Below are 14,392 nucleotides of genomic sequence, written 5' to 3' on the forward strand. Positions count from 1 at the left end.
AACAATTAATTAATTTTCTGCCTTTTTTTGAGGTTGTGGGAAAATCGAAAAACATTCAAGAATTTGAAAATAGGATTTAAGTTACTACCCTGGAATCATTTGACTCTCAATTTTTTTTTATATGTTAATCGAAGGTCCATATTTTAGACATGCTCAACTAATAGTTCACATCCGGTATTTGCCAAAACTTACCCACCTCTCCGTAGCCACCACTGAAGGGTCCAAATTCCATCGTTTCGCGACTAGTCGACCTCGCCAAAAAAAATAGCACGAAATTCGCACAGCTTCACCCCTCCGGCGGCCCATCGAAATCGTGAGAAACGCGAAACTTTTGTCCGTCCAAATTCCACGGCGCAAAAATCCGCTTGAAAGTGCCTCTGCCATTTATGGAGTTGCCTGCCAGTTGCGGATCTATTGGCAGCGTGATTTCTCTCCCCCCTCCGTGGAACGTCTCGCACATTCCTCAGGTGGTTGACCGGAAGTTGGCACAAATCGTTATCCGTACACCCACGCCCGCGCGCTAATGGGAACTAATTACACACACTTTTTCGATTAGTCCGCCAAGAATCAGAACAGCTGGTACCTCAACGAGGTTCCGCACCAACCGGCAATTATCACGTATAAATTACCTTTCCGCGTGTAGAGCGATTCAGAGAGCCGCGCGCTGCTCTTTCATTACGAGATTCGCTCCGGCTTGTTAAGGCTCTTGCCGCGAGCTCACAGAATCAATCTCCCGAAGAGGGCGCCCCGCTTCCTCGCGTGGAGTCAACCATTAGCCGCGGCTAAACGAATCGAGATTAATTAGCTCTACTCAACAATTTTCCTCTTTAGGCCGCGGCGCAATCACAGAGATTGTGTGTGCACTTTCTTCGCCCGGCAGCAAGAGTACCTCGAGATCAACGGTGGAGACCTCGTGCGGGTAGGTTCCCAGCTATCTAGGGGCGCTCGCGCGAATAAAGAGGTCCCGCGATAAACTTCTGGGTGGTAATGAAGAGAGCTGCTGCTACAATGTTGGAAGGGTGGGATTCTGTCCTGAGGGCGTCCCGGGCACATGGTGGGTGTCTTGGATTGGATCGTAGACTTCAGCTGATCGCTGGCGGAAGGCCTAGAAAACCATGTTCAGGGTTTGCAGTACCGCAGGAAGATCTATCCTTGAGCTTCATACTTAATCTTCATACCGGGAGAGCTCTCAATTCTTTCGTGATCTGTTTACTATCGGCCGTCTGCTGTACGGGTCGATGTCGATGATCAGATATTCACCATGATACGTCGATTTTAAACTTATGATGCACGAAGTCTTTTAATCAAAAATTCAATTTAACCTTCAAATAAGCAAAACAAGTTCTCTATTTTCTCAGCTGATGCAGTCACCCTCGCGTGTCTCAGTCTCAACCAAGTAACCCTGACCTCCGACAGCAACCTCTCCTCTAATCCCCCCCTTGAATCTTCCCTTACCGCCAGGACGATCGCAAAGCTCGCTGCGATACACCCCCAAAGGGCAAAGCTGCAGCTCCCACGAACTTCACCCAGCCAACCGCGATCGCGTTGCATTGTTTATGCCTTTTCCACTTAACCTCGCGTCTCCCCTCACAACCCTTTGGGATTTTCCCCCTCCTCTAAAACCCGACAATGGCGTTTGCACGCAGTTGCAACAATGTTGCGGAATTGCATCTGCTGATCCGCTTCGTTGGCCAAGCTTTGTAGACGCTGCTGCAGAGCGGCCGCATCGTGGTGTTTTTATGGCCTGCACTTTTACCGCCCACTTTGATAGATCTATCTGGCCGCTGTTGCTACCCATTGCTGGGGGGCGCGCTCTCCACCGTCGCGCGTTGGTACAGAGAGCAAAAGAGGTTCTCGCATGTTTCCGATTGATTGAACGCCGATTTGTGGGCATATTTGTAGAGCGATTTGCGGTGCATTAGCGGGATATCATTATTAGTGGCAAATAAATCAGCGTGTTGTCTGTGAGGTGAATTAATTTATTTACCTTTGCCAGCATTACACTGATTGAGACGATGAAAAAAGGTCAAAATAGCTTAAATTCCAACAAACTTTGAAGAATTGGATCAATTTACAGTCGACTCTCTGGCTGTCGATCTTCTCGATATCAATATTGCTCCAGCTGTCAATATATTTTTATGAGTCCCTTCAAGTAGCATGCCAGGGATGCCACATGATTTTAAAAAATGTCTGTGAAAAAGTCTGTGTATGTCTGTGTCTTTGTCTAAAATTCAAATAAATCAATTTACAGTCATAGAAATCTATCAAAAATTGTGTTTTTAAGCATTTGAAGACTAACGAAATAAGTTTCGATTGATATTTTAACAAAATAACAATTTAATGAAGTTTTTAAAAAGTCTGTGCACCTCAAAAAATGTCTGACACGAGCTCAAATGTCTGTGAAACACAGACAAATCTGTGTATCTGGCATCCCTGTAGCATGCTTTGATTTTTCGTTCTATAATTTGATACCTCCCGCTCAATATCACTTCAATATGAACTAAAGGATAGAGTCCACCTTATTTGTATGTGGCTCGTTGGTCTAGGGGTATGATTTTCGCTTCGGGTGCGAGAGGTCCCGGGTTCAATTCCCGGACGAGCCCGCTTTTTTATAAAACCCAATTTATCAATTCTCGTTTGGTCGCAGGTTGAGGATTTGGAATTAAATACACAATTTAACTTATTTTGCAGTTATTTACTGTTAAGGGCTCGTGCATAAACCACGTGGCCTCCAAATTATAATATTCAAGAGTGTATAAATTTTGTTTCACAAATAATTTATTTAGAGTCTAAAAAAAATCATGAAATTTAATGATTTGGTTTGATGGTCTCCGTCGATTAAAATTAATTAAAAAGTTTTTATTTTATTTGGAAGATTTAAGTAATATATTTCACTCATAATCATTGCTTAAGTTCTTTTCCGTAGATAATGTTATGGTAAGTCATCTACAGTCTTACTCGACTAATAAGAAAAAAGATTTTTTGATAAGTTTTTCTCATAATTTTCTATTTTCGTCACACTGAAATTTTCGACATATTCTCGTCACTTTTGCAGTTTGCCGCTATTCAAACAACATTTTCAGATACGTCAACAATAGCGAATTGCTTGCTCACTTTTATTTAAGCAATTTATTACTTTGAAACAGTCAAAAACACTTCATGAAAGCTGTAATTCATGATCAAAAATCTGATAAGCCTATAATAGAAATGGGCCGAGGAAGGGTATATTTTCCCCTAATAATACTTAAGGGGTTACATACATGTAGAAAATCACAAAATTTCATATTACCAAAAATTTATTAAATCCACTTGAAAAATGAATTTCAATCACTCCTGAAAGTTTCATGCAGATATTTCATGATTTAACTCAGTTATAGATTATTTAAGCTCAGAATTTTGCCATGCGCAAAGCAAACTGTCTAACTTTCTGAGCGTTTTTCTCTAATCACCGAGTTGATTTACGGGTGCCACGATATCTCGAGATGGGATGAACCAAATTGGCTGAAATTTTGCGTGAAGACTCCCAAGACATATCCCGTGTGCATGACGAAGCCCGATTTTGAAATTTTGAATTTTCAAAAAATACAAAAATTAAAAACTGGCGATTTTTTATATGAAAAACAGAAAAATATTTTTATCTTTTTTTTAAACAACGTTTTTTGAAACTGCTAACTTCAAATAGCTATATCTCGGCAATGATACAATCAAATGTCTTCAAATTTGTTTTGTTAATAGATGAAAATGTATATTTTAATGCCCTGAAAACATATTTTGAAAAAAGCTTAAGTGTGTGCTCAAACCAACCTTTGACATTTTTGCCGATTTACATGTATGTAACCCCTTAAAAAAATGGGGAAAAAGATATAATAGATTTCCAAGATTTTTAAAACATTTGTGTACAGAAAACTGCTTGTGGCATCATCGAACCCTAAGACTTTTCAGTATGCTTTCTTCGGACTGGCTGCGTTTGTGTTACATTAATATTCAATTATGTACAGTAGTTGATCGGTAACTGGGTTTTGTTTAAGTGGGCTGCTTTTTAACTGGGCCCAGTTAAAAAGCAGACAAACTTCAAAAACTAAAACAAACCGAAATGACCGAGGGGTAAATGGATGCAAAAATCATGTTCAATAAATTAAAAAAAACTTGTTTCAAGCTTTTATGGAATTTCAAGTCACAATTAAAGAATAATGAAAAATAAGCATTGTAAATAAATTTGAGTATCTTTTATTTTTATATTTTATCAGAAAAATATTATGCATCGGTGGTCCCCTCGTTATTTTTCGATAAGCCCAGTTAGCGAGCAGAATTCGGTGACTGGGCTACGTTCTCAGCCCAGTTACCGAACAAGTACTGTACATTGTCCCGAAGTTTGGTTGAATTTGCTTGCTGCAGTCCCGAGTTATAATTTAAAATGTTAACAGTAGTCGGGCATGTACGTGTGTCGAAACGTCTTCTGACTGAATTCCCTCTGGCTAGTTGTCGCACTTGCAGCAAGTGTCAGGGTGTGTCAAGTTAGCATAATCAGATCTTTTTTTTTTTTTAAATAGGGACAACAATGCTCGGAGTTTTTCCGTTTTTTGTTGAATATCTAAGGATTGAAATCTAATTTTTACGATCTGTGAAGGTCAAAAGGTAAGGCATTGAAAGCTGCACAAAATAACACTTAACTCAATTTGGCCCGAAAAGCACGTGCGACAAGATAACACGAGCACAACGAATTGCTAAATCAAGTTTGATAAGTCAAACATAGGTTCTGTGCCAAATAAAAAATATTCAACCAAGATCAAGATTGAAAAAATGAAAAAAAATCAGGATTGTGTTTCCTTACAAAATATGGGCTCGTCCGGGAATTGAACCCGGGACCTCTCGCACCCGAAGCGAAAATCATACCCCTAGACCAACGAGCCACTTGGTGTAGTGAAGGACAAAGAAGTATCATGTTGTTGAACTCTACTTTCAAAGAAGTTTGCATGACATAACCTGGTTTTTTTGTTATTTTTTTAAGTTTGGGATCAGAAACGACCCCAATAACTTTAAAGTCACTTTTTATGGAAGTTCCCCAAAGGATCGCTAAAGGTTTTATTATAAATATTTATTTTTCTGTTGTCTAAAAATCTTGTTTGTTCAAGGCCCATATTCTACTATGTTTATATTTAAAAAAATTAAGTATAATTTAACAAAGATCCCAAAGTTCAAACCGCGTATATTTCAAAAAAAAATCTGGTCAAAAAACCCTCAAAACTCATACCCCATTGCAGCAATCCAAAAGTGGCAACCACCTGTTTCGCCACCGTCATCGGTGGAAATTGGAGAAAAGATGCCGACAAAAAGCTAAAAATAGCCACCGCAAAAAAAAACCGCTTCATCGCAACAACAACAAAACAACACAAAGTTGCAGTAAATTGTTGTTATTTTTGTTGTTACGTCAACTCGCGCGTATTTTCGGCAGCTCAACTTTTCAAAACTCACACTTCGTGGTCGTGACACACGTTTTCTTGAAAGTGGTTTTTCCGCTATCGCGCGAAGGCTACCTTCCCCCCGTGTGGTGGGGCAAATCGGTTTGGGGCTTTCCCGCCAAAATGAGCTCCGGGGAAAGTGTGCTGATTTGATTTTTTTGCAAGTGTTTTGGCGCGGTTTTTCCAATACCTTTCAACGCGGTGGGTTGATGCAAAATGTTTACTTGAAAAAAATGTTTTCAAAATATTTTTTTTTTCGAACAAAAAAATGTTGTTATTATTTTTATATCGAATAAAAGATCAGGATTTTCTCCAAAGAATCCACCGTGCCCACCCCTCCAGTGGTGGAAAGCGCGCGCAGACTCTCTCTCTTGTGTCGAAAAGAAGACGCAAAAGAGCGGGAGTTACGGTTTCTACCGGGCGTTCAGCATCGGCGAGAAGTTTTCCTCAACATTTTGGGCGTTGGATTTTCATGCCAGCCTGAAGCTGGCCGGGGCCGGCAGATGGCCCCCTCCGTTTGTTCCGGTGGATAACCCTCTTCTTTGCTTGAAATTTCTGTTGTAGAATTCGTTTTACAGCAAATTTACAGGAAAAATACTAAAAATAAAAGGAAACATAAAATTATTTTTGAAATTATTGGAAAAGCTTTACTGAAAAATCTTAAATTTAACACACAAATCAAGAAAAGACAATTTTTTCCAGTTGAGGGTTACTTTCCCCTCAGATCGAGAGTGAAGTGCACAGCAGCAGATAATTTCACCGGTGTAATGTTCCAAATTAAAAACGTGCGAGCCGTTATACCTCCTCAACCCGCTTCTGCTGCTGGTTGGCGTGATTTACCCCTCATTTGAAAGAATTCTGGTGTGAATTCCGCGCTTTAATTTTGATTTGAATTCGAGGTGGGTCACGTAGCGCGTGGGTGACGAGACCCCAGAAATCGTGCCCGCGACTTGGTGCGATGATTTTATTAAGCCTTCATCTGCTTAACATCTCAATTTAATGGCCTTTCTTGGGGGGAGGATTCGAAATGTAATTTCAGCGCCATCATCAGCTGCTGGCCTGGCGGAGGACGACGTTTCATTTGCTCTCTTAACAGGCGCTGCTCTCCTCTCAATGGTGGGTTACTTCATTCATTCGTTCAATTCATGAATGGTGTGCGGTGTGTGAGGCGTTGTGACTCACGACCTGTGGTTGGAGCGAGGGATGCAGTTGTAAATATCTTGTGTCGCAAAGTTGAATTGAAATAATTGAGCTAAATCATCTTTGCGAACTCTACAAACTCAACTTTAAATCAAATAAGCAAAGAGATCATAATTTGATTGAATCCTTTTGTTGGCCTTTGGAGTGCTCAGTAATAAATTATTCGTGAGAAAAACCTGGACAATCGTGTATGGTTCCAAAAACTCTACGAATGATTCAAGCTGCAGCATCCACTTAAAGTTTGGGTCTTTAAAAACTAAGATCATTGTTCGTGGATTGAGAACTGTGGCTCCAATGTTTACCAATACAAGGGGTATGGAAAAGATTTCTCAACTTGTTTAAGGATAAGGGAAATTCTCCACGTCTATTTTCGGCCACTTCAATGTTCACCAGATACAAGGGGTAGGAAAAGGATTATCACTAGATTAAGGGTATAAAGAAAATTTTACACGTATATTGCTGATTAGACACCAGGGGTACGAAAAGGATTTTCCCCTGGGATTCCTGGGATAAGGGAAATTCTCCACGGTAATTAACGCCTTAATTTGACCACAATGCAAATAAAATGTCGTTGTAATGTAGCAAAATAACGGTCAATCGATGTTATAATTTTGAATCAGGTACATTTCGCTGTAAGTCATTTCGCTGAATGAACATTTCCCGTAAAGTTTTTTTTTTGCTTTAAAGATCATAGGGATTGCTTGTATTTATATTTGGCTGACTAAATATAATAATTGAAAATATAACTGAATTTATGTTAAAACTGCCTTTTTCAAATTCATTACAAAAAAACAAATTATCAGACAAATAATTTTTCTAAATGATAATTTTTAATGGAATGCAAAAACTTAAAAAAACGTTACTTAATCCACCTTAAGGTGGTTGGTGCCTTTCTCATATTCATGTTGTATTTTAGTCTGTATTTACAAATTAATTTAAGAGTTTTTTTTAATTTTTTCTATAATTTTTTTTATTTATTTTTTTTTATTTTTTTTTTTATTAAATTTTATTATTATCAACATTTCAATTCTTTTTTAACGAACTCTCCATTATAAAGGAGAAATTAATTGAATTTTAAAGTGCTCATATGCCAACATTAGACAAAATGATGTATTCAGCAACATAATTAATACAGACTTTTTCCAGAAGACATTTATTCAGAATTGATTCTGAGTCGATAGGTATACGTGAAGGTATATCTAGGAGGTGTATTTAAGAAGTTCATTTTTCGAGTGATTTTATAGCCTTGCCTCAGTGAGGTGAGGAAGGCAAAACTGCTGCCAGCCGGCCAGCGGCGCCGATTTCTGACTGAGTATTAGGGAGCATTCTGGGGGGCAGCTCATCTCACCAAGGGAAAAGGGTCAACATTTTGTGGGGAGCAAAAGGTCCCGTGCCCCCCCAAAGTCAGCGCCCCTGGCAGTCAGTATTTTTTAAAGGAATAACTCATGCCAAACAAATGCAAATATATTCAAAAAATAATTTTAAAAATCTCTTCGAATTATTTACAGAACTTTTCATGTTTAAAAGAATGCAAAAACTCATAAAATATATTTTTTGAAAAACCTATTTGTTTTCAAAAACTGCTTTTGTTCTTATCTTATCAGAGAAATAAGTTTAAATAAAACTAACTAAATAAAAAATCTAAAAGTTGAAACAATCCATTTTCTCAAAATTTAAATGAAAAAATGTGTTTTAAAATGCATTTTACACTAGTTCAGTTGTTTTGGAATCATTAGTCCTCAAAAAATGTAAGATTTGACAAAAACAAAAATTAAGTGAAAAAAATAAAACTCATACATTTTTTGATTAAACCCAAACATGCTAAAAATGATTCTAAACGCAGGATAGATTTCAGCTAAATACACTTAAATTTTCATTGACATTTTATAGTTTTTTGGTAAACTTTTTTTTGCCCCCTGATTTTTCAGACCGACTTTGAAGGGGGGATGACAAAAACTTTAAATAAAATTTGTACCAGCCTTATAAATTTTTCAAAGAACTGGTCATGTTTATAAGAATGCATAAAATAAAGATTTTTTTATTTAGATAAATATTTTTTTCAAAGAGCTGGAAATGTTAAATAGAATGCAAAAACTTTCAGAAAATTATAAAATTATCTTTAAAATTGTCCAAAGAACTGGTCATGTTTGCAAAATGCAAAAAATTCAGAAATATTTTTTGTTGAGAAACTTCTTTATTTTCAAAGAACTGGTTATGTTAAAAAGAATGCAAAAACACCCAGAAATTAAAAAAAACATTTTTTTAATTGTCCAAAGAACTGTTCATGTTTAAAAGAAAACAAAAACCACACATTTTTTTTTAGAAACCAATTCATTTTTGAAGAACTGGCCATTTTAAAAAGAATGCAAAAAGTCCCAGAAATGAATAAAATAATTTTGAAATAGTCCAAAGAACTGGTCTTGTTTGAAAGATTGTAAAAAATAAAGAAACTGCTGTTTTTCGAAAACAACTTTTTTAAAGAAGTGGTAATGTTGAAAAAAATGCCCAGAAATGAATAAAATCGTCTAAAAAATTGTTCAAAGAACTAGTCATGTTTCAAAAAATCAAATTATTCGCTCTACAGCATTGCCTTGGCGTTCTCGATTACGAGATTCCTACTCGAAACTAAATGTCCGAAGGCTTGATTGTTGAGGCAATTGCAAACCTCTTTTTACACCTAAGCTTCCATCCACCCCGGGATTCGAACTGACGACCTTTGGATTGTGAGTCCAACTGCCTACCAGCGACTCCACCGAGACAGGACCCAGGGAGACGACTCCTACACCTGGACTGAGCTAACGACCTAACCTCTAGGTTAGACCGGGGCCAACATTTACTTCCCTGTCCGACGGAAGGCGTGATCAGACAAATCTCGTCTCAAAATTTGCCACCGGGATCTTCTGGGATCAAACCCAGGCCGACTGGGTGAGAGGCAACCACGCTTACCCCTACACCACGGTCCCGGCTTGTTTATAAAAATTAAATAAATAAAAAACTCAAGCAAATATTATTTCAACATTATTTTTAACTACCGTAAACCGGGGTGACTTTGATAGGATTTCAATTTGTTTTTAGAATATTTTCCAACAGGTAAGGTTTTTCTCAAGATTATTATTTTTAAAACATGTACTGGGGTAGACTACACAAAGTCCATGCACTATTTCGGAAAAAAAGTTTTTTCAATAATGTTTAGAAAAATAGTTACGTTAAAAATTCTTAGTTTTAATTCCGGGGTGACTTTGATAGTCATAGTTTTTCTTGTTAAAATCATATTTAAGATGTTCAAACTTTATTTGTACGCTTAATGTACCATCACTAAAGTAACTGATATAGTTTTTAAGAAAAAAAATCAATGTTTATATTTATTTAACTAATTGTATAAGCTTTTTAGCAATAAACATATAAATTTTAGGTAAAATTGTTAAAAAGTCGGAATTTAGCCTGAAATTTGTTAAAACTAGTTTTGTTTATAAAATTATCGATTTATATTGCATTTTATACTGAATGCAAAGCATGAATCACAAGTTTTCACATTTTACATGAAATTTGTTCAACTGAAATTGCCTATAAATTTGGAGATTTTTTTTAAGTGTGTTTCAAAAACACAAATTATTTATTATTTAAAAACCTTTTTTAACCTTTTCTTAGTGGAAAATTGTCCAAAGAATCCGAAAATGCATTCCGTTTTCCGATTAAAAATCATGTTCATTGAGAAAATCATGACACTTTGAGAAGTTTAAAATAATGACTTTCATCATCATTTTCTTAACTATAGTTAACTAACTTTTTAACCTTGTCAAAATTTTATGAAAAGTTCTTCTTGTGGTACTTTGAACACTTCTCTACCACGGTCAGTATGTTTCTAAATAATTCATTACGTATTTTAATAGTACTCTTCATTTTGCGGAAAAATCGCAAACCTATCAAAGTCACCCCGTTTTACGGTACTATTTTTCCCAATGTTCTTTTTCGGCGAAACGACCGTCGGCAAAACATCCTTTTCAGCTAAAAGATCTTTAGCGGAATGTCCATTCGGCGAAACAACTTTGGGTAGTCAAATTGGTTGTCCAAGATCTTTTGCTTAGATGCAGACAAAAAATGTCAAAGTATAGTATTTTTAATTTCAATAATATTGATTCGTAGAAAGGATTTCACATCCGATACGCTAACCTAACCCAAACAGAAATCAATTACCAGTCAATACCGCTCACTCTACCCACTCAATTAACCCCGTTCAAGGGTTAATTTCTCCGAGGGCCCCTCGTCCGCGTCGCCCCAGTTATGCTTATCAACCCCGCGCGATCACCATAATTTATCGCCCACCCGATGCAGTTTATCTTGTTCTCACGTTATTACCATTACCGGGCGGCGCGAGTAGGAGGCACTGTATAATGTCAACCCACGATCGACACAACATCACGGGGCAAACCTTTCTCCGTCCGACCGTCTCCTCCACTCGAAGAAGTTGCAACCGCGCACGTTCGATGCACCACGTGGTCCCAGCCGCCCCCCTCGTATTTCAACCAGAGGCAACCTTCACCGCTTGTGGCTACAGCTGGTCCCCGGGACAGACGACATCGCGTCAATAGACTGCATCAACAAACCGGGACTGTCGAGACACCACCGCCAGATCAATCGCGGTTGATTTCGGAGAATGGAATGCGGTTTTGCGAGGTCTTGCGGGACGGGGCGGGATCCGGTGTTAGTCAAGGGTGCCCCCGTGCCGTAGAGGTGCTCTGGTATTTCTAGACTAACTGGTTGCACATTTTGCGCTAGGTAGACTGCATCTCGCTGCACAGAGTTCGTTGTCTTTGGTGGAGGTCGTATGGTGGGCGCGCGCAGCTGGTCGCGTTACGCGGTTTGGAGACGTTGGGTCATTAGATGTTCATGAAACGATGTTTTAATGGGGTTGAGCCCCTCGAACTATTTTGAAATCCTAGAGGTTCAACACAGACTCATCGAAACAGCTGTTCTCCAAGAAACGTCCCAAAATTTAAAGCCATCAAGCGGGGATCAACGGCTTATCAATGAACGACCACACCAAAAACATAGCAGTTCTTCGTCAGCCCCCCCGAAATCTCGCGCGCAGCTTGGAATGTGTCGGAAGACCACGCCGGTGTTTACAACGGTTCCGCGCTCCACGAATTTGCTTTCATTCGGGGTTTCTCCTTTTATGACCACAGAAAGCGCCTCCCGGCCCCTTGGAGCCCGTTGGGGTCGTTGGGGTTGTGTGCGTGTGCGTGTGTGTTTGTGTATTTGAGGGGAAAGAATTTCGTGTGCCGGCCGTGACCGCTAGAGGCCGCGCCACCAACTTCAACGCTCCAAGTGACGAACCTCCTCAAACTGTTGTGTACTGTTTTTTACCCTCTCTCTTGAGCGGAGTCGCCAGCGTGGTCCAATGACCCATCGAGATGTTGTTTTTGCCCCTCGTGCTGAAGGGGAGGGGGGGGGACCCCCACGTAAAATGGTCAGGAATTTCGGTGTGAATGATCGCGCGCGCGCGGTACGACGCAATAACGCAGACTTCTAAGCCGGTTTTTGCCCGGTTGTACTGCGCTACCTTCTTGAACTCCTGAGCTGATGATAGGGCGGCCATGTCCATCGAGACCGGTCAGCGGCAGTGGTTTGCCTACGGTCCGCTCGGATATGTGTGATTTCGATAATTTCGCCGTGCCGCGGACAATTGAATTAAGGCTCTTTGTGGTCTCGTCAGGCCAGCTGTCGTTGACGCGATGATTACGAATCTGGTCGAGGGGTTTTTTTGTTCATCTTCGTACGCGCGCGGTCCTCCTGATTACACGGTCGTCACCTGGTAATTGTGCTCGCGTCAGAGACGGTCAATGGGCTTCTATCTCTAGGTTGGCTGGAGCAAAAGGGTGAGAAAATCTACAAAATCTACGAATGACGCGTGAAAAAAAAATTGGGCTCGTCCGGGAATTGAACCCGGGACCTCTCGCACCCGAAGCGAAAATCATACCCCTAGACCAACGAGCCACTTGTAGAATTGCAACTAGGTGATCGCTACTGTCCTTGAATTTCCCATAGATGAGTCCGGACGAGGAAGGGTGTTTTTGCGGGCATGATGAAAAATTCACAGGGCCACATGATTTCCCAAGCTTCACAAAAAAGCCCCACGCGATCTTTATCGTGACGCCCACGAAATGCCCCCTCCGACTGCGTGTGTAATTAGTTCATTAAGCTATTAGCATTGGGTAAATAAAATGAAAACAGCAGTTGGAGCAATTAGTTTAAATATTCCATTAATTTTGAACAATGCTTAGCGTGTAATTAGCTGGATTTGTTTGACAATGCGCTGCATGCATTGGCGCTTTTCTCTCTGTCATCAACATAGATTGACAGGTGTTCTGGAACACACTGTGTCCACAACGCTTTAATTTAAGTAAAATGGTCTTGATTTGGATTAAGAGCCATGTTCGTGAACTACAGATCTACGCACACCATGAAAAAAAAAAACTATTCATTCAATTTTAACTGATTTACTGTCGAGTTCAGTATCGATGCCGGTGTGCTTTCTTATACTAAGCTTGCTGGGATTCCTATCTAGATAGTACAAGAGAGCACACAGGCAAAGTGCTGCTGAGTGGCATTAAGTAATATACCCATTTTAATCACTCTAAGCCGTTCGACTAATTCACATAATTTTTTCCGTTTTCCGCTATTAAATCAACATTTTCAGATGTATCAACAATGGAGAGTTGCTTGTTCACTTTTATTTGAGCTATTTATAACTTTGGAACAGTCAAAAACACTTTATGACATTTTACTTCCTCATCCGATGGAAGGTTGGAGCAGGTGGGAATCGAACTCAGAATCATCCGCTTACAAAGCGGACAGCGTAACCATTCGGCCACGCACTGCCACTTGTGTGAAATAGTATTTTAATGATGCTATTACTGAAAATGTAAAATAAAATAACTACAATTTAAAACCAAAAAGAACTAAATAATTATTATTTTCAAAAAGTGATTGCTTGTGAAAAATTTGTTTGCCAGTAGAATATTAGACTTTTTCAATGCAATTTCATTATTATATTATAAGAATTTGACAGTTCTGCTCCAGCATGTTACATTTGAACACGCAGAAAAATATTTTGTAGAATCAGCCTGTACGAGGTTTGATTCAACAAAATTTTTGTTGAATATAATCAACGCCGATTTAGCGTTGAAACAAACCTTGATTTTCTCAATTCCACAAAAATCTTTTGTTGTTTTGAAAAAGTTGCTTTGACGTTTAGCGTTGATTCAACAAAAATCGTTTTGTTGATTCAAATATGCCTTATTTTTCTGCGTGAAATTCAGAGATTTGGAGAACCTTTCAACTGACATCAATTCATAAGCCTTTGCAGGGAGGGTACATATTTCTATGTTTAGATTTTGCTAGCTAAGTGCTCTTTTAGGGAAAATATTTTTTGAGAAAAAAAAACCCTAGATCTAATTTTACAAATCTAAAGTCAAAATTTTGAAAATATTTCAACTCCAGAGAGAATCAAGAATATTTTACCTATGTTCAATTTGTGTCATTGCAATCAAAAAGATCAACACGTTTTGATAGGTGTTTTACTGGTGAAAGTTTCCTTAACAATTATTTAAAATATCTTTTGTACCAAATATTTACTATCAATTAATAAACATTCATAAAAAATAAAAAATAAACTGCAGGGCAATTTGTTCTGGATTATTTAAAAAAAAACCATCTCATCATGATTTATCTGA

At 38.7% G+C, this 14,392-nt stretch overlaps 1 protein-coding gene and 3 non-coding genes across 7 annotated transcripts in view; 2 read left to right on the top strand and 2 right to left on the bottom strand.

Moving 5' to 3' along the window:
* Positions 1-14,392, top strand: part of LOC120416291 (helix-loop-helix protein 11) — a 204,822-nt gene that overhangs the window by 134,961 nt on the left and 55,469 nt on the right. The window lies entirely within an intron of this gene.
* Positions 2,532-2,603, top strand: Trnap-cgg (transfer RNA proline (anticodon CGG)). Its single transcript has one exon. It is a non-coding gene; the product is annotated as a tRNA-Pro (tRNA).
* Trnap-cgg (transfer RNA proline (anticodon CGG)) lies at positions 4,839-4,910 on the bottom strand. Its single transcript has one exon. It is a non-coding gene; the product is annotated as a tRNA-Pro (tRNA).
* Trnap-cgg (transfer RNA proline (anticodon CGG)) lies at positions 12,582-12,653 on the bottom strand. The gene has a single exon. It is a non-coding gene; the product is annotated as a tRNA-Pro (tRNA).

The sequence above is a fragment of the Culex pipiens genome, chromosome 2 (genome assembly GCF_016801865.2).
Source record: "Culex pipiens pallens isolate TS chromosome 2, TS_CPP_V2, whole genome shotgun sequence".
NCBI classification, from domain to species: Eukaryota; Metazoa; Arthropoda; class Insecta; order Diptera; family Culicidae; genus Culex; species Culex pipiens.